This window comes from Rhynchophorus ferrugineus, unplaced genomic scaffold (genome assembly GCF_030347505.1).
Source record: "Rhynchophorus ferrugineus isolate W39M unplaced genomic scaffold, kcgeb_rfMv2 rfM9, whole genome shotgun sequence".
Taxonomy (NCBI): domain Eukaryota; kingdom Metazoa; phylum Arthropoda; class Insecta; order Coleoptera; family Curculionidae; genus Rhynchophorus; species Rhynchophorus ferrugineus.
Window position 1 is genome coordinate 10,773,624 of NW_027472588.1, and position 24,310 is coordinate 10,797,933.

Genomic DNA, 24,310 nt, shown 5'->3' on the forward strand with positions numbered 1-24,310 from the left:
CCAGGTCGTCATCGAGCGGAAACACTTTTAATACAATGCGAACCAGCCGGGAGAGTCAAGTTTCGCTCCTTTTTACACCCGGACGTCATCATCAGCGTCTGCTCAACGTGTATACCGGCCAGGGTATCGTCATTTGATCGCGGGAGCATCGAAAACCCGACAATCGCAATGTTGTGACGTGAGGTTCGACAGTTCTTTTCGCGTTTCCGGCATACGGACTCATTGTTCGACCTCCGTCCTCGCCGCACACCAATAAGAGCCGAACGACGCCGGGTGCTCCAGGTAGTAGTAGACGATGTAGGGAAGCGACGACGGGTCGAGCCGTCGGTGTGGTGGGGCGCGAACGTTCTCCGCGAGCTTCGAAGTCGGACGGACTGAACGAACGGTCCTCTCTCGGCCCGACTCAGTTCGTACGCAGCTTTTCTGACGGTAGGACACGCGCGCACCGCGATTTCGGGGCAGTCGCCGTCTGCACTGACGGGTTTCGTTTTTCGCGATAAATTGTCAGTTGGGATCGCGCTCACGCCAGTTCTCTATAGGACACCAGTAGGGATGCTAAGGATCGTCGTCCAGGCCGATTGTTGTTCGTGCAGCCCGACGATCATTGGAATTTACGCGTTCTAATCCTCCCGATTATCCGGAAAAGTGATTGGTGGTGAAGCTGGTGGGAAACTAGTTGTTTTGTGGATAGATAGCGATTGGTGACTGTGCGATAATTCAGTGAGAACTCTCCTAAGCCCGTGCGCTTTTGGTGAGTACCTTTCATTATTTGTTTTTCCTTGGATTGGAGTACCCCACGACAAGTGCTACGATGAAGTGATTTAAATTTGGATACCGTTATTTTAAAACTCATTACAACAAGGTAACACCAAAATCAGTTAATAAAACACAACCGATGAGATAAATTGCGGTGTCCAACACGTTTTCCCACACACGCATACCGAACACAAAGCAAAATTATCCTCCAGGAAATTGTTCTTTTAGACACGCCATGCATTGATTATGAATTGATTAATACGGAACAATAATGACGTGACATACATTTTTCTGCTGCCTACCATAAAAAGGAATATGTTAATTCCCCCCACCACCACCGCCGCCAGCAAATTAACCCGACGATGATAATCTGGATAACGCCGTGAACTTGATCACGTGAAAAGTAGATTAATTCGTTTAAATGACAATTATTTTACCAATCAAGATAGGTGGAATTGCATGAGCGTCATTTAGAACTGGGGTAAAGAAATTTATTACCGACGGAGCTCCCCCCCTCCACCCTGAAAACCTGCATTATAAATCAGAATTTTGAGGAGGTGAACTATGAGTTATTACCTTGGGTGCATTTTTAGCTGGCAAATTGAAAATTTGCATGTTGCAGGTCGTGTAACTATAACAGTGTAAAATCGAATAAACGAAGGGAGTGCTGATATATTTTATACAGTTGTAATCAGGAGTAAATACAGTACCATAGTTATCGGCCTTTAACTGGTATCTTAGTATGACTAACATAATTAATAATTATTATGTATTGTATACATGATTTCTTTGTTGTTTTTCTCGGTAACTTTACGTTTACGTCTAGTCGTCTAGTATGAAAGGTAATAAGTTATTAAATTTTGACACTATTCTATTATAACATCTGACTAGTCACTAGGATATTTATTATATTTATCAGCCAAAGAGTATTCTGATTTACTATAAGTCAGCTTGAAATAATTCAATGATTCGCACTTCGTTTTTATAATGTGATATTTTTCACGAACAAGTATAAAACTTTTTGACTATTATATGAGAAACTGTGATAATGTCGTTATGGTCAATGTGATTGATTAAATTTTCTAATCCTTTAAACTGGTAATTTAAAAACTGCAGAATTTGTGTCAAAACATTTGAACGTTTTTAGTTTTATTATTGAGATGTATATAAAATAATAAAATAAAACTAAATCGGACCGTTGAGTGATTAGAAAAAGTATTGTGAATGATTTAAATATTATATATTGATTTTATCCAAGAAAAAGTATCAATGTTCGAAAATGTTTAGTTTGCTTATTGAAATTTATATATATTATATAACTATTTTAATATCTGCACAAACTACATCTGGTCAATAAAAGAGAAGAATGAATATCATGAAAAATATGTATTCGCTAATGAGTATTGTGAATGATTATTATTAATTAATTTATAGAATATTTCAATCGTTCGTTTCGATATATATATATATATGTAGAACTTTTTTAAAATTAATTTCTTAGAATTTCAACAATCTGCCCATAGGCAATAAGTTTTATAATATGATTTCCGTTATATAATATAACTCTACTGACATCTAGAAGATCGCTTCAGTTAGTGATCTGCTGTACAAATTTATAATCTAAATCTTATTCTACATACTATTCTAACTTATTCTAAAGTTTATCCTAACTTATTCTAAAGACTATTCTAACTTATTTTAGAGATTATTATATCTCACTCTATGTTCGTTTGGTAGTTGTAAGTTTAGTAGTAACAGTCTTTCACAGTACTTCGCACTAAAATTTCGAATCACATCGTTATGGGTTCTAAAAGACTAAAAAAGTCACTAAAAGATAAATTACCTGTTTTTTTTTGGACTTAATATTTCAACAGATTAAGGTATTGCTTCTGGTGATATTAAGAAAATATGCGTATTAATATAATTGTTAGTAAATTACCTATTTAAATGTTAGTTTCTGTACTAAATTTGTACTTCAGGGAAATTATTTTCGTTTAAATTTTTAAAGCTTTTAACAGTTCGAAGGTTTAAAACAATTGTATTACTGAATCTAAGTTATAATATTTTAGTAAAATGGCATTATTTGCTTGGGCATTATGTTATATATGTCATCAAATTTTCAGGTGTTAGTAATTTTATGTTTATGATATATATTTCTTAGTATAAATAAGAAATATTTAATATTCCTCCTCTCCATTTCATAATTACGCGTTACATGTAATCGAATTCAACGACCAGCTGTCCAACTGTTCAATATCAGAGTCATTCCACTCTCATCACGTACATCTCGAACGTTTCTTTGAAGCTATAAGGAAAAAAATCCTCCGTCTAAAACAATGACCAGGTCTATGGCGAGCATTTAACCCGACCATCACGACCACTCTTCAAATTTCATTCGTCGACCATATCCGAAAACAATGAGGTCTTTATGAGCCGAAGCCCGGCCATTAGAATCGAAGGTTTTTCGCCTTCACGGACCTACATCGTTCTTCGGGACCCCGTATCCATCTTAGTCCGGCTCCATGGACCGACCGAATGACAAATCGGTTTCGAGACGTAGCGGGTACCGCGGAGATCTTGATGGGCAATGAAATATTAAGATGGAGCGACGTATAAAACACGGCAGGGGGAAGGGAGGCGCGGACCAGCGGTCGGTAATACTAGAGAGATGAACACGGCGTGGGTCAAGAGTGATTAAGATGAGATTGCAAATTGGACATGATTGTGGTTGTATTTCGAATGATGCTCGGCTCTTTATGTCGGGTCTGACGGGCGGTTTTTGTTTTTTTTTTCTCTCTCGTTCTGGCTTTGTTGGTATTTAATTCGATTAAATGCCGAATAAAGCGCGAATGTTGAGTCGCGCTCTTGACATCGATATATCATAAAAGACGGTTATTGTGGCGTGTTTTGTGGCTTCGGGCGTTCGAATTTGTTATTCTAATTCGTGTTTATATCATTAATTTTGTCGGTGTACAATGGACACTAAATTACGTTCTAATAGTGCTTCAGAATATTCATTTATAATATGTAATAATAACAGATACATTGATTTCAGCACTGACGAGCCAAGCATCTTCTGAACCATCGTGCGAAATACTGATTTTATTGAGACGAAAGTACGACCACTCTAATTTTTAACGTTATTCATTGGTTGGTGGTTTCGTCTTCGTTTTTTTTTTAAATTCTGAATCGCGACGTTTAAGTCATCTACATATTTGTTCTTATTTTTCGAAATTGCTCACTCACTCTGTTATTATTTCAATGAGACGATTGTCATGAGACTAATACCAACAGTTAACAATTCTTGGATAAATCTTCAGCAGATGGATATAGACGTAAATTCCGCGAGAGGCGCCTTCTGCACATCTTCTTCTGCACCGTCGTGTTAAATAGTGATAAGCGGATACTGATATTTATATTGACTTTTTAATGTTACTTTTTTAAATAGACGTTAAATACGTGGAAGAATGTGGAAATATCTCATAGAAATTGCACTTTTGCAGTGCTACTTTTAGAATAGGAATTTCGACATCTACCTGCTTTAACAAATCAGTCTCTACAGAAATCATAGCAAAATTTTTTAACCGCTGCTGGCACATTAGAGATCGTAAGTTAGATCGATTCCTTAATTAATTCTAATTTAAACGATGATCTCTCAACTGTAACTCCAGAAATTGGTATAGTTAATAATATACCTAATACAGTAGTAATGTATGGGAATGAATGAGTTAAGTAATTTGTCATAATGTGATTGAGCTCTTAAATACTATAGATGACGTCGCATTGCGATAAAAATCGATCTTGAGGAAATTATAAAAAAGTATGTGTCGTCTGTATCTTCCTAATTTTGATCTTTATCAGTTAAGGCTTCATAAAGCTATTTACAAGAATTGTTTGTCTTGGGCAAAATACTGGGCAAAATCACCAATATTCTATAAAAATATCAGAACGAAAGGATAATCTCTCAAATCTTTCATTAAAAGGTGAAAAAAGTCTAGTACTACAGAAATAACTCACTTTAATTTTTAACTCTGGACTTTCAATTGGCTGATATCCACTTACGTAAACTCGTAAAATTTCCGAATATTTGAATTTCGCATCTTCCACATCAGATTTTTATCGCATTTTTTTGCAGAAATTGTAATCGATGCATAATTCTGTCCCGCCTGTATCCTTTCTATTTCGATCTTTGTTGTTTAAAGCTTCATCAGACTTTCTACAAAAAATAAATTAGTAATGCTGTTCATTTATTGCAAGTTGTCAGATATAGTTAAATTATACGCCTGCAGTTTTGCACTTTCCACTAAAATCAACGTTAAGAAAACTATAAATCTATTTTATCTTTATGCATATATCTGCATGTTCAACTGCATAGTGCATCAAATGGTATCGGTGGTAATTAAGATCCAAATATGTTAGGTACGAATATATATATCGAACTAACTCAAATTCAGACAAACATATAATCACTTTAAGTTGTTAATATACTGATTCTAAAGGTTATATAAAGTTACGCGCTTCAGCTTTTCAATAAGTATCCATGCTGATTCAGTTATCCTTAGCTGAAGACTAGTTGACTATCTAAATACTAGTCCATTTCTTCATTATCTATTATAAATAATAATTATCTATATAGTATATATATGATTTTCTCACTGATTTAGTCACTTACCTATTTCTGTGACTTATAAAATTTTTAGCTGTAATTTAGTTCAGTTTATTTCCAACAGATGGCGCTATGCTTCCATCGCCGTTCCTAAATATCAAATCTCAATATAAAATGCGCTACAAAAACATCGACGACGGAGTCCATGTAATTATGTCCTTAATATTTCAGCGATTCCATCAATAAAACAATTAAACCCGTCTGAATTAGTCATTCAACACTGACCTTTTTTAAGTTAAACTCGGGAAAATAAAAGTTTCATCGGTCTTTCTTCGAATTGGCCCACTTAAGTACAGCGTTAGCTTCGGGTCCCGAATACTAATAGAAGCGGGACTAAACCACAACCCTTGAAACGACTTGTATAAATTTTTAACGACGCTGTGCCTCAATCAACGGACAATTTCGACGGGCTGCCTCCGCACCAAACTTTCTTGGTGGTAGAGTCTCGAAGGGGATGGGCTAAATTTAACTTGTGTTCCAGACGAATTCTCCGCGGATGTGGCGATGGCTGGACACCATGAATTCTACAATATTTTGGGTTCGGATAACTGCACTTCTCAGGCCGGGATAATCTCTTAAATTAGTTAAGTCTCGAGATAAATTAGTTAATTAAAATTCATGCTTTGTGATATTTTAGTGCTTCTTTAAGTAAGCATTGCTAGGTAGTTATCGTACAAAAACACCCTATTGTTTATACCGCCTATAACAGTCAACGAATGTCGTTTTCCTGTCACATTTTTTCTAAACTTAATTTAGAATTTAATTAATGTAATAAAATTAACTAAAAATTCAAGTTCAATAACTTATTAGGATAATATATATATAACGAAAATAAATATCAATAAAAGTACAAGAATCGAGTATTTCAAAAGTGACTCAGGAAGACTCTAATTTTATAGAAAAAATATATTTTGCTGTATGAGCTGTACTCGGATTGATCCTCTTCCCTAAGCGTTTTGTTATATATATTTTTTTAATTAATTACCCCTTACATTACATTACATATGCTTAGTACAATCTTAATTTACATATTAATTTATTAATTATTTTATGTTTTAAGGGAAAATCTTGGATACCTTCGTATATCTATTTGATTTAGAAGTCATGGTGCAGCTCTTTGTTGGTTACGTAGCGATAAGCATTTGTAATTAAACGTAGAACTTTGTTTTCGGTGCGTTGGATTACTAAGTTGGTTTGACGTTTTAGCGCAACCACATATTTGCACCCCATAGGTCCAAATTGGCTTTATGATTGACTGATAAACCAATCTCGTTAGGTCAAGTTGAGAGTAACTTCCGACTAACTAAGCCGTATAGCTGCTTGACTATGAGTCTAATCTGCTCTGTTTTTTTGTCATTTCGCCGCAATGCAAAATTAAAATGGACAATTCAGCTGTATTTTCCAGTCTTTGTTGATAGCTACTTGTATTTTCTCTACAGCCTTAGACAGAGATACATCTTTTGTCTTGATAACTCTATCATCGGCAAATGTTCCAGGTACTGTTTAATTTTTGAAATACGTTAATATAATATTGTCGTTGTCGTTAATGAGCAGAATAATATTGTTTTGTGCTTGTAACGGGGATATAGCTTCATGAGTGACGGTCTCCTCGATCTGAATATCGCGTCGGAGATGTCAAGATGATTTGACCGACGATTTCTCATAACTATCAAGCGAAACCGTCACATTTTTCACTGTCCATCTCTAAACCTGTATAAACAGAAACGGTTTCACAATATTTTTTCCTCGACGGCATTTAACGCCGCCGTATTTCACGAACTAACGAGCTCCAGTTCCGGACCATCGCGTCACCGTGTACCCGAAAGCATCGCGTTTCATTAGCTCTCTCGGTGACAAACCCGAAGACGCATTAATCAAAACTTTTTGATCTCTTTCCATTCCCGACGTTAATGGAGCCGACAACCGGCTGCTGCTGCCGCCGTTCTGCTTGACGATGGACCCGACGCACACGCATTTTTTAACCGAACCGAACAAACGTCGAGATATACGAAACAACGCTTCCTGCGTGCCAGAGAAAGCCAGAAACAACGCGGTGACGTCGGGCTCGTCTGCATCGGGTGTATAATTCATTTATCATTTTAAGATGTCTCTTTAAGGACAAGCTGTTAAAAGCTTTAGCATGTTGTGTTGAGTAAATCTGTGAACGTTGCACTGCGACACTTCCTATTTATAGATCGGGGGAATAAAAGTCGAGGGGATGGGATTTTCGGCATTCGCTGGATGACGGCGAGCTAAAGGGTTCAACCCCCCGGAAGGGAACTTGTTGATTGTTAACAGTTTATCTTCCCGTTTCAGAAAACCTTGCTGTTATGTTAGAAACTGCCAAAGACAATCGAAATCAGCATATAAGACGCGTTGAGATGTTCCTTTGTGCATCTGATCACCTTTAATCTTTAACCAGTTACTTGTATAAATATTTCACCTTTTTAAATCCTCATATATTATCTTAGACGTTATGTAAAAATAGTTTGTGCGTCTTAATTGAAACTATTGTATTTAATTTATCCAGATTACTTGGCATTAATTTCTTAAGAAATTATCATACATTTTCATATATAAGGTGTCACATCGCTATCGGTACATAGCAATTTATTGAGTAACAGGAATGTTCGATTTTAATCCTTCAAGTTTCCAGCGACAGTCGTTTTTATTAGATATTGGGGAAATATATAGTTCGGTGAATGGAGGCAAGACGAAATAAAATGGCGATGGTTACCTGATATGATCGTTTTTTGCTGACGTTATAAAAAGGTGAAAATACAAAAAGATAAGGCGATGCCAGCGCAGTATCACCTGTAGAGACCTGGGTGGTACACCTAAATTGAATGCCGGTCAGTATCTGAATGATACAAAGCGCCCTTTAATGATATCCGAAATCAACTTATGGGGGTTTCTAGATCTTCGTTATAGTTTACTGGGCGTAGCTATTGGCATCCTCCACCTCTTCAGCGTATTTAGTAGGCCGCTATTTTAAATTGTAAAATTCGACATGCCTGAAGGTGGCTAGAGATGTTTTTGTTGCCAATACGGAGTCTTCAGTTTATGAAACACTACTGTACCATTTGGTTGGTGAATGAGTAAATTTAACACTGAAATTTTGTACCGTTTTGGGTGTAGTTATATTTATTCATCACCTTGTCCAGTGAACTAGATATCTGTACATCAAGACTTCAATAATTGAAACTGTGGGTAGTGGAGAAGCCTTTAGATTATAATATGTATTACATTTACAATAATCTAGATCGTTATTTGGTTTACTGGTGTATGGTTGCTGATCGAAATATTTATATCATTTACTTGACATGTTTTAGATTATATAATATTATTTTCAAGCAATATATTATATGTAGTTTTATGTTGTCTCATTATTAGCATTGATGACACAATAAAGACTATCAACTTATGATATATATACATAATACAAATACAAACCCGTTAGACAAATAGCACAGAAGAGGCAGAAATGAAAGAACTATACTGATTATTCGGAAGATTCTCCTCACTTGAGCTAAAATTAATGAGGACTTATATTTTTATTTGAACTTATGGGATTCAAATTTGAGGTTGCACTAAAACATTAACCCAACTATTGATTAAACGATGCCAAAACAAGTTGTTCGATTAATTACCAATACTTATCGCTGCGTATCTAAAGACATAAAAACTTGTAGCGACATTGAGGCAAGTCGAATTTTACATAGTGGAATAACGGTCTACAAAATACCCAGAAATATAAACCCAGATGTGGAACACGGGCTGCAGGGTCAACTAGAACCCGATAACGAATAGCAGGCAACCCCGAGACGTTTATCTGGGATGTTATTGAAGGGTATTTCCATTCATTCAGTACCCGACCATCGTTTGGTTTAGACTTGCCACCATCGACTGCCCAAGCCTCGTCTCCAGGTAACACCGCTGCCATCCGTTTTATCTCTTTTGTATTTTCCACATTTTTATATTACTTCAATAAATAACGGTCACATAATGTAAACACCACTGTTTCATTTCGTTTTACCTCCGTTCACCGAGTCATATCATTTACCCTAATAACTTAATTTCTAATTAAGAATGTACTAAGCACATTTAACGTAAGACTACAGTAAATTATTTTCGATTGTTCACTTCTACGATATTTTTGTAATGATAAATGATAACTGATTATAATAATTGATATATGATAACCCTGGCTTTATTTTGTTTATTAATTAATCGATGTTTGTTTAATTAGTTTTTTTAGTGTAACAGTACCGTTTCATTCATCGTAGCCGATAAAATGTACCTACGTTCTCAAAAGCACACACGTATAATTGGTTTCCGAGCCTCTCGCTCGCATCGCCTTTCTCTCTCTTGCGCTCTGAATACGAATATGCCGGCGCAACATTAATATTGTCGTTTCTAATTTAAATTATCATCAATCACGCCCGGGAGGAGACATGTAAAAATGAGAAAATTTTAACAAGTGTCAGCCTACACTTCCCTAAGCTCTCGTCACACAGACACACTTAACGTGTATTAAAAAAAAAGATGACTTTAAAAACTCGGAATAATATTAAATGATTTATTAGCTCGAGAAAAACAGCAACGAATGCTTAAATAACTTTAGTTACTCAATCTCGTTCACCAATTTAATTTCTTTATGGATAACACGAGTTTACAAAGTCGGGTCAACTTTTAGGCCCGAACAGATGAGAAGGATTCTTAATATTAATTGATGCTCTGAATTTAGATCTTCACTCCGTGTGTCAAGATTCACACATAATGGCAGCAGTATGCTCTTACAAAGACAGTCAGTTGACGGCGTTGCATTAAACATGATTGGGAACTTGATTTTGTACTCTGCCTGTACTTCGAAACTTGCGAAAAAGTAGAGACAATGTTGCAAAGTCGATTAAAATTATTGTGGATATTATAACAATTAAGTCACTTGAAAAGTCCCCGACCTGACACATATATACTAGAATTAAATACATATGTTTTTAGTTAGTTCTAAACGTCAAAGGATGCGTGTATAAATTTGACAGCTCTCGGATCATTAGTTTGTGAATCATAGCATTTTGAGTGAAGCAACTTTTGTTATTGTGAAAAAATTGATAAAAAGGAATTCCGTATGTTGATAAAATATTGATTTTCAAGGGAAAGAATACAGTTGAAGCAAAAACTTGGCTTGATGCCGAGTTTCCGGACACTGCCCCAGGAAAATCAACCATCAAGGATTGGTATGCTAAGTTTAGACGTGGTGAAATGAGCACCGAAGACGGTGAACGCAGTGGACGTCCAAAATATGTTGTTACCAAAGAAAGCCTTAAAACAACCCATAAAATGATTTTAAATGACCGTAAATTAAAATTGAGTGAAATTGCAGACACTCCAATGATGTCAACTGGACGTATACATCATATCATTCACGAATATTTGGGTATGAGAAAGCTCTCTGCAAAATGGGTGCCACGCTAGCTCACTTTTGATCATAAACAACGACGATTTGACGATTCGGAGCAGTGTTTGACGATGATCAAGCATAATAAATCCGAGTTTTTGTATCTATATGTGACAATGGATTAAACATTGCTCCATCATTTCACTCCGAATGGACTGCATACGATGAACCCACTCCAAAGCGTAGGAAAACGCAACAGTCGGTTGGCAAGGTTATGACGTCTGTATTTTAGGATGCGCATTGAATAATTTTCATTGACTACCTTGAAATAGGAAGGACTATCAACGGAGACTATTAGATAGCGTTATTGGACCGTTTGAAGGACGAAATCGCCGAAAAATGGCCGCCTTTGAAGAAAAAGAAAGTGCTGCTTCACCAAAATAATGCACAGCGTCGAAAGTCAGTGAAAACGATGGGAAAAGTTCATGAATTGGACTTTGAATTGCTTCCTCATTCTCCATGTTCTCCAGATCTGCACAAGGTTCGAAAACTAAAGGCTGACGCAAAGTTTACATTATTTTAAACGCCCAATGAAGCAGTGGTATGGGTAAAGTCTTCTTCACAACTTTCTTCAACCACAAATTACCGCTTACAAGCACATAATGGACAATTTGTTGCAAAATTTGGCAAAATGCCACAGGATTGGAGCTCGAATGTGTCTCAAAATACATTTTCAGTATTCACTTCCTGATTTTTTCGCGTAGAACTTGGGCCACACAAGCGACGAACAAGGAGAATGTCCACACCAAGATATAGTGAAAAATCGAAAGGCAATATGAATAATTTTAGGACGAAGGCATGATGAGCGATAATTATTGGACCCTAATGCCTGGAACAGATTCCAAGTAGTATATAGTCTGTTCCTACCTTATTTATACCTTTTAATTCAATAAAAGGCCATTAATGGAAACCAAGAACGAACTTTAAAAAACGGGTTGCTGATTTGGATTCAGCCGAACAGCTTATGGTTTCTCATGTCTATAACCGTGAATACTTGTGTAATTATTCTAACTAGAGATACGGCCAGTATATACGACGACATTAATCTTCTGTTTCCATTCATCTCGATAAATAACCGAACAGAAGTCCCCGTGATTAAAATTGTCGTTACGTCGTACCGATCTCAACCGTTTAATTAAGACGAATTCAGTTGTCCATCCGTCATCGCCGCATCTCTATCCGAGTGTTATAAGGAGGAAAATCGAGTTCAATAACATTCCTCTTGTCGCTGGCATCAACGAAACGAAAATAAAATCGTTTTATCAACTAAAACCGAACGGTTTTTTACGAGTTTGTCAATTAACAACCGCAGCCGTTGTGTTCGATATCATCGTACTGAATCGTTGAGAGATGCTATCGGGCAATTTAACAATTTCATTAAGATTCTTCAAGCCCAGGACATTGGACACTTTATTTTTTAATTGAAACGATATCCTAGAAAGGGAAGGCGCTAGTGGGAATAGAGTTTCATCGCTTGATGCACCAAATGGTCGTTAGTTATTAGCTAGAAGGTTTAATTCATGCGTGATATTGGTGGACAGACTGCATCGATAAATATCTATTCATTCGGAGAGAGATTGAAAGCGAGTGCAACGAAACGAGAGTCCTGTACATCGTTTCGATTTGGTTTGTGGCTAATAAGGTAAAAAAAACAAGGAATGATGATTTGCACGGAGGAAAACTAACCGACCTTTTTGGGATAGAGATTAATTCTTTTGTTTAGTTGAGATTTTTTAGATTAGTTAGTTCATGGTGGTCTAGACTTTAAAGCAGTAGATTCTCTAATACATTTTTCTTTAATATAAAAGCTGCTTTCAAGACTTTTGTATGTGAAAATAAATTATTTAATTTTTATTATCAAGAGAACTACAACGAACATGACGAAACTACTACACTAAAACTGATAACAAAATATATTTAGGAGATTTTTTTATTATATTTTAGCTTAGATATACAATTTTAATTTACAAACAAATTTATTAGTATTAACTTTATTAGTATATACTACTTATACATTATACAAGTTCGTGTGGTTTCGTTCGTTTCAATTTCTTGATTTCCTGCACTTATTTCAATAGTTATATTACTTCCACGTTGCTCCAATTTTTTAACCTTTTTTCATATTATGAGTCGAAATCTTGCATAACTTAACTTGCATAAATCCATGTTGTATTAAGTCAAAATAGGCTTTAGAAGTGAGTGATTAGCGAATATTTTCGACTTTCTGAGCTTGTTTACTTTTTATCTATGTGAAGTGATATTTCTAATTTAACTAATAAACCTAAATATAAATCTCTAATTTCTAATAAATTTTCTACTATTATGGAAACGAATTCTGAAGTATTTCATTGAACAGTGACATCATCAGACTTTTAGCTATTAAACTGTATTTTCCAGTATCTAGTCCATTTTGGATATTTTTGACTGCCACTTGTACTTAGGCGTAGATATATAATTTGCCACACTGACAATGAAGAGAAAAATCTTTTATTTTATCCATTTGTTTACTGATATATTTATTTATAGATCCAAATATTGATTTACTTTTTTAATACTTTTAATCTAATCTGAAAAAGAAAGATGTTGTGGTCATTGTTTGATTTCGATTTTAAATAATATCATCATCAAGTGTAAAAAGAATTATGCATAGTTTAATGTCGAACTGAACGCTTGCCTACCGTACAAAATATTTAAAAATAAAAACTATACAGTTATTTCGACCAGTTTACAGAAAACATGCCCGTATAAAGAATAATATGCAAATTATCACGTAAATATGATGATAAAAAAATGGTTGGGAACCAGCGAATTTCTAGCTACTGATTCCACTTTATTTAACTGGTCTTAACCAAATTTAACACACGCTGTTTTTACGTGAATTATTTCACGTAGTTTGTGGTCGGATACGTAAAAATTGAATGAAAACCGAGTATTCTGAATAGTATAATTTAATATGCCGTAGAAGTGTTTTTCGTTTCTTGTTGTGGTACTTAATAAATAAGCATGAAACCATTGTTATAAAATCGGGAAAGTAATAATGAAGATTTTTATGACAAAAAATGTTCATCTTATACTAAGAGCAGAGCAGATCAGGCTCATATTCAAGCAACCGTACTAGTTATTTGAAAAATATACTCTCAATTTGACCTAATATCAAAAATATTCATTTATTACTCAATGATAAAGCCGATTTCAACCTATGATGTGAAAATATGGGGCTGTATTAAAACATCAAAGTGTTTTAAGTGTCAAAGTTTACTAAGTCATAGCAACCTGAAAGCAATATAGCACTGAGCAACGTTTGGGAAATACCCTACGTAAAATATTTTATTCCAAATATTGTTCCAAAAATATAGTCTGGCTACTGGCGTGATTGGGATCATTTTCCTTGTCGGATTTTGCACCCTTGCCTAGGGATAATCACAAATGTTAAACAATTACAAATATAAATTCGTGACCATGCCCCGGCATGATTCGAACCCGCGACTATCGCAACAGTAGGAGGACCATCCTGACGCTTTTGCCACTGCGCCAACCAAAGCAGCTATAAATATTATTGATTTGAATTTCTATAATTATTCTTCAAATTTTAGTATCCCTCAAAGGAAAACAATATTATTAATTTTATTGGTATTTCATGAATATAATTTTAACTTGCATATTTTTGTACGAAACAATGGGTGGGTAAAACAAAATACAAAATATTGCGTTTTTCTCTTACCAAATACCGAAAAAAACCTAATCCATTCGAAGCTCTGCTTCATTAAAACCATAAAAGTTCGATTCCGTTCAATTTCTACTCGACTGTGAAATAAATCGCTTTTTCTTGTTTCAAAAGAACTATCATTGTTTTTGTGTACTAATTGAGGCAAGATGGAGTCGCCCATCGTCAAATCGGGAACGTCCCACCGTCTATCGATTCGTTACCGATAATTGATTCCGCGCTGTCCCCGGAAAAGGGGGAAAATGGAAAACTGTTCGTTTACATGTCGAATTAGAACGAAAGAAATCCAAACATGACGGTCGTGGATTGTAATTAATCTTAACAGTCGGGCTTGGTCTTCTTCGTTTGTATCGTGACCGTACGGGTTACGGAATAGCTTTCTAATCATACAACACACGTAGATGATTGACGCGTTAAATTTCAGGGTTGGCATTAAATTTGATTAATTTCGTTAATAAGCCTCTATAGCCTGTAATTATTAAATTGTTTTACTCGGTTTTGAAACGTGTATAGTAGGCTGTGGCTTGTAGTTTTGATATTCGGGCTTAATTATAGAGATCTTCCGACATTTCGCGGTGTGTACTACATTTTTTTTATAGGTTACAGGAAGATAATTGTTTTTTATGCTGTTTTTCTAATTTTTCAGCTATTCGGTTTTAGTTTAAATAGCGAGTCATATATATACTACAATGATCGAAAAATAATAAGTGAATCATGGTGTTGTTAATTATGAATTCCCCTCTGCTGGGTTTAATTTAAGAGTTATTATTGAATATTGACCAAAACTGTTTTTTGAGTCATTGCCTTGTCACTTCAGAACCAAAGTCCCACTAGTTTATCTCGATCGGACTTCCACTTTTCCATAAACAACTCCGGAGATTTGATTGTGAGTCCTCCATTTAGGTGAACAAGGCTTTAAAGATCATTATATAGATATTCCTTGGGAGAAATAAAATAAATGTGGACATACATTTTTGACAGTAATTATTCTTTACAATTGCTTGCAGGTTATTGCATAAAATAATATAATTTTCTGTAGGTTTCCCTTGTTCTTTCTTGGTTGTCTCCTTCTGCTCCTTAGTCAGAAGCTACATCAGAAACGACCACTATAATATATTTACTCTTCTTAAGAACGCTCATTAGCTCAATCATCGATTAAACTTATGTTATGTACAGATACAGATATCGATCTTTATATAGTTCTTGTGTCCGTATGTATGTAATACAACTCCTCCTAAACGGTTGAACAGATTTTGATGAAATATTTTCTGTATATTTGCGTGCAGAATACAGTCAATATATATATATATATATATATATATATATATATTGACTGTATTCTGCACGCAAATATATAGACTAACATTATACATTAGACTTTTTCAGATCGACAGCCTTAACTAAAAAGACTGTCCTTATCTTTGCGGTGAAATTCTCTGAGGGGCAATAAAATCTCATCGCGACCACGACCAGTTTCGGCACGAAGATCGTGCTCCAGTCGTTAACCTATATCCGACATAGTTCATATGGATGACACTGGGGGTCAGCGACAATAACAAACAGTTTTATTTCGGTCTCCCAGAGATGCGCGACTCAATGATATAGATAAAACCGATATCATTCACGAATTAATTTGTTTTCTTATGATATCGATCTGAGTTAGATTGCGAGATATAGATCGATAGAAGTTGTGATATATATTACAAAGATAGGAATTATCGTGGCTAAAATTGCAGGCCTGGTTCAGCTTATTATAATGTACATTTTAATTTGTAAAATATAGTACAAGAAAACAACTAATTAATATGGTGTATTTAAATGATATTTTATTAATTAATATGGCTTGGTGTATGAACTCCAAATATTGAGATGTGTTGCAAAATCGATCATGTATGAAGAAGAAATAGTACAGGATAGTTAAAAATTTGTTACAAAGTTGCTAAAAGGTTAATTTCTTAGCAATAATTAAATCTCACATATGGAAGAGTTACTTATTTTTACAATGTACTGTTTCAGTATTTTGTTCATATTGTGAGTTAACTCTCTAAGGCTTATATGGAAATTTTGGAAGACTAGCTTCTTCATTTTTTTGATCAAGAAGCAGTTTTTGTATGAGACACCGACTTGGATGCTTCTTGCTACTGCTTGGATGACAATCAGAATTGTCACTCTACAATAAATGCTTATTAGATAAATACATTTAGAAGACAGCCTGCAACTATGGGCTTGCATATATAAATCTAATATCAATATAATTTAATCTTATGAATGTTCTCTGCAGCGTGGTATATTAGAAATAAGAACATCTACAAACACCTAGGAATACTAAATGTTAATGAAGAAATACCAAATGCTTTTGGCTGAACTTAAAAACCTCGAAGTAGTACAATCGCTTGACAAAAGTGGACTCTAGCGTTGAAGAACAAAATTTTTTTTAACGGAAATCATTTGACTTGATTGTGAGTGTGTCTATTAATATGTCTATCAAGTGTATGCGAATTAGGTTTGGATCAGAAATATAAAAATGAAATTCTAATGACAGTATAATGAAAATTATTAGGGAGTGAATATTACGAACTAGTAGAAGTATGTGTTCCATGTGCTTTTTGAATAAAATGAGGAAACTAACCTTCTCGAAGCAGATTCAAAAACAAAACTTACACCAAGCTAATTAATGAAACATGTGTCACGCATTTATCAGTCATCAATCATCAGTCAGTCAATAAATGATCTTATAGAAAAAAACCCTTTAAGTTCATATTGCATATAACACATTCCAGATATTTTTTTTACATAATATGTTTACACATAACACAATATGTGAATTACGAGTGTAATTCAACGTGTTCGTGTGATATACTTTGAAAGAGTGTCAGTGCATCTCAATGTACTCGCTAATCAGCTAAATATGCGACGTGATAGTGAAGTGCGTAGACTAAAACGTCTAACACCACCGGATCTGATTACTAGACATACGTAGACTTTAGAATTAGCTTTAGAATAAGTCTAGTTAATTAAGATAATACTTTATGCAGAAGATTGCTTAATGAAGTGATTTTCTACATTCCATGTATAATAATATAGACATAAGAATTACTTATTGCCAATAGGGCAAATTGTGGAATCACGAAGAGTAATAAAAAAAAATTAATTATGGAATAGTGTAATCTGCAGTTTCCAAATATCGCGAGTGAAAAGAAATAGTGAAACAGTTTAGTCTCTTGATTATTCCTCTGTTCTCGCCACTAGATTAAAAGTTCGCGGCAAACTTAAACTTTATATATACCTCTATTTATTTTCGAAACGCAACCCGAGTACTGGAGACACCGAAGTTTACTACAGTATTCCATCCTTGTCAACGTCTCCTGAGCATTAGACGGTGACAACTAAGGCACTGTTTCCAAAGCAGTTGCTTGAATTAAGTAAAATTTATTGTTTTCTATAACTCATTTCGCAAGTGGAATTGTTCCCCTTGGTGGTTTTGACAGGATATTATTAACGAAACTGGGCTCGTTATCTCGAAACATCCATTGTATCAGGATGTTTCGTTCGCATCTACCCAACAACTATTCGTCCCGGTCCCAACAATATTTAACAATCGCATTATTTAACATGGAAATATATCTCGCTTTAGCTTAAATGGATAATTATTTCCTTATTAATTATTATTTTTTTGTATTGTTACAGTGTTCTTATCATTTTTTTCTTTTAAAAAGGCATTTAGCGAAAAAATTGGTACAATGTATATTAATCAAAATATTTTGCAAAAACTTCCTAACGCTGGTCTTTTTTGCAACAACACCTTACTTAATTTATTCAATTTATATTGATAAATATCTAAATTAATAGTTTCAACTGGTTTTAGCAGTTCGTACCGCACGACACCTTGTTGATACCATCATATGCATAGCAAGACACTATACGATGAAAATACTGCTACAGTGGCGATATGCATGACACTCCTGATCTAATTTATCACTTTTTACACTTGGGATTGTCGTGGTACAATTATTTTTCATGCGAAACAAGGAAACGCCACAGCAAACTCCCCTTTTTGTCTAGTGGGCAATGAAAACAGTTTGAAATAGATCATCTAGTCAATTTATGTGATAGCTGTTTCCCACCTTCCATCTGCTAATCTAAGTGTGAAACTTGTTTCAGAGTTAGAACTGCATTTTTCTTCTATAAATCTTCGAATTTATTTAGTCTTTTGTCATTAACATCGAAATTGCCGCTTGAATGATTGAAACCAAATATTTTTTATGCAAACTTCTTCAGATCAAGCAACAAAAGTGTGTTTTCCAAGATTAGAGTATGTATACTCTGAATAGCTTAATATTATTAAGAGAAAAACTATTATTTTGTGAATAGAAATGTCAAAGCCATCGAATACAATTAGTAGTTAAGTTATTTAACAGTTCTTAACAGTTCTTTACATTGATACTTCTCAATTTTCACCTATAGATGCGGTAGGTCAACATACAGACAAACATCTAACATTGCAAAAAGCATAGTGTAAATAACAGGTGCGGCAAAAATCCCGCTACCATTTTGATTGTGCGCCATCTTGATTACGTGACGTTTAGCTCAGTTTCACAAGAACGAGCAAAAATAGCGATTTATCATGACCAGTCATATCTCCGGATTTAACAGCACCGGACTTTTTCTTATGGGGTTTTTTAAAATCAATAGTTTATGTGAATAAGCCCCAAACGATTCAACATCTTAAAGACAATATTCGTCATGAAACTGAAGAAATTCAGCCTCAGATGTTGCAGTATGTCATAAAAATTGCCTCAAAAAGTTACCATCTAGCCGATATGATTTTTCAATCATAATGATAAAAAATGTAAACACCAGATAAACTTTTTATGGACACCATATTTACTTATCTTTTCTTTGAGCAAAGTTATAGGCAATCAAAATGACAGCGGAACTTTTGCTCCACGTTATATATTCTATTTATTTGAAGAATTTGAGATATTTTTTAGGTCAATTGTTTCAACTATATCGCTACAGGGCTAACTCAATAATTTTTCATATATTATATTACTTAATTCATGAAATTCGATTCAAATTTGTAATTGTTTGTTTTTCTTTTTCTCATACTTTCTCCACATTAACCATCACTAATGCTATAAAACTGGTAATAATTTGTGAGTTCTTCTAGAACTTGTCAATGTTATAGCTTTCAATGAAGTATAGTTACCTCTGTATTTTTTTGGATAATTTGAGCTTAATTTTTATATATTTTTACCGTGTTTGCGCATTTGTATAAGGGGTGAATATTATTAATTATAAAACGGTTAGGAGATGATGTTGCTACTATACGTTTCCAAAACTAACTTTCCTATATCTAATTTGATGCAATAAAGAAACTAACACCTATTACTGAGTCATTTTACGCCTACTATATATTTATTACATTTCAAACAATGCTAGTTTCGAACAAAATCGAATGCCCTACATTTTCGATAGTATTTCGATAAATACGGCTGAATATTACGTTTTTTTTCGCAATTACAAAATCTTTTATATTCACCATGTACCGGAGGCAAGGGCGTAGGACCCAACGACCCTACAATTCCACGCGGGGCTAAGGCGTTATTGATGGAATCTGAACACACAATGGGGATCCAGCCGGCATAAAAAGCGCGTCTCATTTCACGGGCATTATTTCAATTCAATGAATCGCTTTTGGCCGGCTTCTTTTGTGACTTGCCTACGAGAGAATATATATCTATATATGAAATTGTGTGTTCCGAAATGGTCTCTCCCGACAGTAATTTAGAATATGTCGGCGTGCGTAGTGAGAGAACAAAAAGAATCGTTTTCATAAACTTCAGTTTGTTCGATGCTTTTAGAAGTATGGTTAAATAATGTTAAAGATATTAACATTTTTATAAAAAGTTTAGAATAAATTAATTATCATCATAAACTATTGGGTTCTGGAATGGAGTTTATTGATTGTTGAGTTACTCTATTAAGCACCTGTTACTGATGAATGATATGGTCTTTGTTTTTTCATGGTTGGTTTATGTCGATGTCGTCAGTCTTATAACCCCCTGTCTTTGTTGAGATTATGTCTGTGTTGGTCATGGTGATTTTTTTTGGTTTTATCTTCTTTTTCTCTGATTATAGTTAGTGAATACTGAATTTATTGCTCATTTGGCCAATATTAGATATAATAATAGATTAATATCTGTTGGTATGACGTAGCGCGAGGAAATACGTTTGTCTATGTGGCTTTCCTGGAAATCTCAGGCTAAAATATCTAAGAGTAGAACTTTTTGCATTTAGTTTATTTTTATTAAAAAATATTGTTCTAGTAATGAGAAATCATAGCTACTTGAAGTACTAAATAAGTCAATCTAAAAAATTATTAAGATGCTTTAAAATGTCGGCATTGTTGTTAAGGTTTACTTATATTCAAGCTACTATAATTGTTATTTTGTATATTTTCATTTAATAACACATATATTTTTTTCCTATGTAGTATTTCAGACCCAATAAGATGTCCAAGATATGTATATTTTTAAAAGCGCCACATTTCCAGCTAGTAGTATTACGTAAATTATATAATGTAAGAAAATGTGTTATAAATTAAAAATCGTGAACTAGAGGATATTACGCAACTCCTCCTATTACTCAACATTCCAGTCCAGCATTGTATTCTGAAAAAAACTAATAACAAGAAACGATTTTAAAAACATTACGCGTTTCATTTTGATATTGTGGGCCTCCCATTATTAGTACCTGTAAACGTAAACGTTTTTGCTTTGTTGATTCGGCTCATTAAAATATTTCCTTTCAATCACGACATTGTGTTTGGACATCGATTTCATGAATTACGTTGGTTATCATTTTTTTAAATGGACCTTTTAATGCAAAAAATTGATTATTCCTGAAATACACATTGACGGATATGTGGCATAAAATCGGGTTTCGTATTCAAGCACGATTTTATATTTTCAACCTTGTGTTTGGTTGGTTCAAGCAAAAAAACGATCGAAAGTGATTATTGTTTCCATAGGATATTAGTTTAGACCAAACCAAACTTCCTGTTGTGATTTATTTTTCCAAAAAGTACGAACAATTGAGAGTGTTATTTTTAATATTATTCGTGTTATTAGTGAATATATTTTGAATGTGAGCAAAAACTTGTTCATGTTCATTTAAAATGATTAATTTGGTACTAATTTTGGATATTTAGATTTGAGAAGATCCGAATTAAACATAAGAATACCTTGCTTACCTACGCCTAGCGTTTAGAGGCATATCTTTTGAATGAAAGGCGAAGAAATTGCTCACGAGTATCTGTGCCGAAATCGAGCTTTTTGCTCCGAAAAAGACGTGGATCAAGATCATAGAAAACGACTTGAAAAATAGAGGATTAATATTATCCGAGGCCAAAACGGTCAAGAACATTCGAAATCTTGTGGTAGCTACAATAGTACGTTGGTTGAAAAGTAGACACTCCCAAGTTTCTAATATGCATTGATGATGATGGCCATGAGACTAATGATGGTCGAAAACGTAAATGTCATTACGTTTGTTACAGAGTGAAATAATATGTTTACTGTCTGACGTTGGTTGAAAGGCGTAAACAAGGACAGCATGAAGTAAAATTTTTAAATTGCGATGACAAAGGTACTAGTACAAAAGACTAGGGAAACTAATCATTTTAATTAAAAAAACGCCTTAAAATTACTAATTATTTGGAAGATACATACAATTTTCCACAGCAATGTGGAAAGTCATGTCATTTCAGTCATGATGCTAAATCGGATGAAAATATATTCGAAAAACTTTGTCTTTTTATGCCATACCGAATCTCGATTTCGTATAGGTTCCTTTATTAATATCATGACCTCAACACTAAATCAAATAGAACAAAATAACCACAGCTCTAATTATCATTATTCATTTTGTCGATATTTGTGATACTTTGATCTATTTGAATAGTATACTCTGCTCAGCCCAGCAAATGGCACCACTTCTTATCTATTTTTGGTATTGCCCATTTTTGTTGCTGGCGTGATTAAAATTACTGTTTCTTGTTGACAATTATACTGCTTTTTTAACTATAGGCAATCACAAACTAAAATTAAAAATACTCATTATAATATAAAGCATACTCTCGCCTTGACCAATACTCTAGCAAAATAGTATGAACCAATAAATTAAGTTTAATTCAGAGCCACAGTGATTTAAATAGCATTGATTGATATAACATTGGTTCAATTTATTTCAATCAACTCCATGCTGTTACATGACGAATAAAAAACAATTCACGTGTTACAACTTAAGAACATCTCGATAATTAGTACTTCCCAGTTAAAAATAAGCTGTAACAACACCTATGGTATCACCAGCGAGACAATGACAGCCCGTCATTTAACACCAAAATTTTGTCACGCCTCTATTCCGTTTCAACGACGGCGTATTTGACGCGTCAGTGACGATACAGGCGGCTGTTGCTTCACCAATCAGCGATGCCAACTGTTCCCGTTCGTCAGTAAACCCAAAATCTGCAAGTCAACCCGTCTTTTAGATCGCCGGCGCTCATTATCGTTCTCAAAATGCGAATTCCGACTTATTTTAATTTAACGATCTTTCCACCACTCTCTTTCGATAGCACGACGTCAGCATTTCGACCCACCACCGTTCGAAAGCTGAAAGGTAAAGTTAATAAAATGATATGCAATTTCAGATCGAACCGACGCTGCATCGGTAACGATCAAACCGGAAAAATCGCTCGTCAAATACGTCCAGAATAAATGAACGAAAAAAAATGAGCATCGTCTGTAACCCCGATTACAATCAAGGCCTACTAATTCATTTAGTTTACGGGAAATAAAATGGAATTCCTTATGTTAAATATAGAAAGTAATTTGGTGTTTATATAGAGGGCAGGGGGAATTTCTGGTATCTTACCATACCCCGGTTCCCCCGTCAGACTAAACAACCGTCAAAGCCGGCGAAATCGTGAGTGATGCCCAGGGAGGACGAATCAGTTTCCCCGCAACGTTTGCATGTCCTCGAACTGGGTCGTGGAGGAAAATTTGATTAGACCGAATGAATTGTTTTAACCCCTGATGCTAATGTCACTATTCGTTAGCCTACGTCTGACTAACGTTTAATTAATTTTCGGCAAAGGGTTTCGGCCCGCTAAACCGCAAAACTGGAGACGATTCTGGAAACTGTTGGCGGTGTCAAGATATGTCGAGAGTATCCTAAACTGGTTTTATGGTGTGGGGCGGTGGGCGGTTGTGTGTGTGTGAACGTCTATTGTACGCATCAAGTTTGGTCTCTGTGTTTCAACTAAAGCGGATTATTATTGAGGCGAATTCGTTTGTAGTTATGTCTTTATCTCTCCAACTCTGTCGAGCTTTGGTTTGGTTCATTACTCCAATGAACAACATTACACAGAACTCCTCTACTGTTATTGGTTAAAGGATTTTACCGAAATCGTCATGAGATTAAGGATATTTGAACAGTAACAAATTATTTTCTTTAAAAGCTTTTTTTATTTCAATATTGTTATTCAATCGTCATTTTTTGTTATATGGAAATGCCATTAAGATTTATAACAACATATTTTAAGATGTTTCGGTCGAGACATTTTAATTTATTATTATTTTTTGTTGTACTTGCATCAATTCACAAGCAGGATAAATATATCACAAAGTATTGTCCAATATAA

At 34.6% G+C, this 24,310-nt stretch overlaps 1 protein-coding gene across 2 annotated transcripts in view; it reads left to right on the forward strand.

The window, feature by feature from the left end:
- Positions 1–287: 287 nt before the first annotated feature.
- The window catches only part of olf413 (DBH like monooxygenase olf413), a 177,803-nt gene continuing 153,780 nt past the window's right edge, over positions 288–24,310 (forward strand). The window contains exon 1 of one of the 2 annotated variants that reach the window (XM_076413598.1): positions 288–751. The gene's annotated coding sequence lies outside the window, so the exon portion shown is untranslated. Of the gene's footprint in view, positions 863–24,310 lie in introns of both variants that reach the window. The other variant, XM_076413599.1, reaches the window with a different exon arrangement.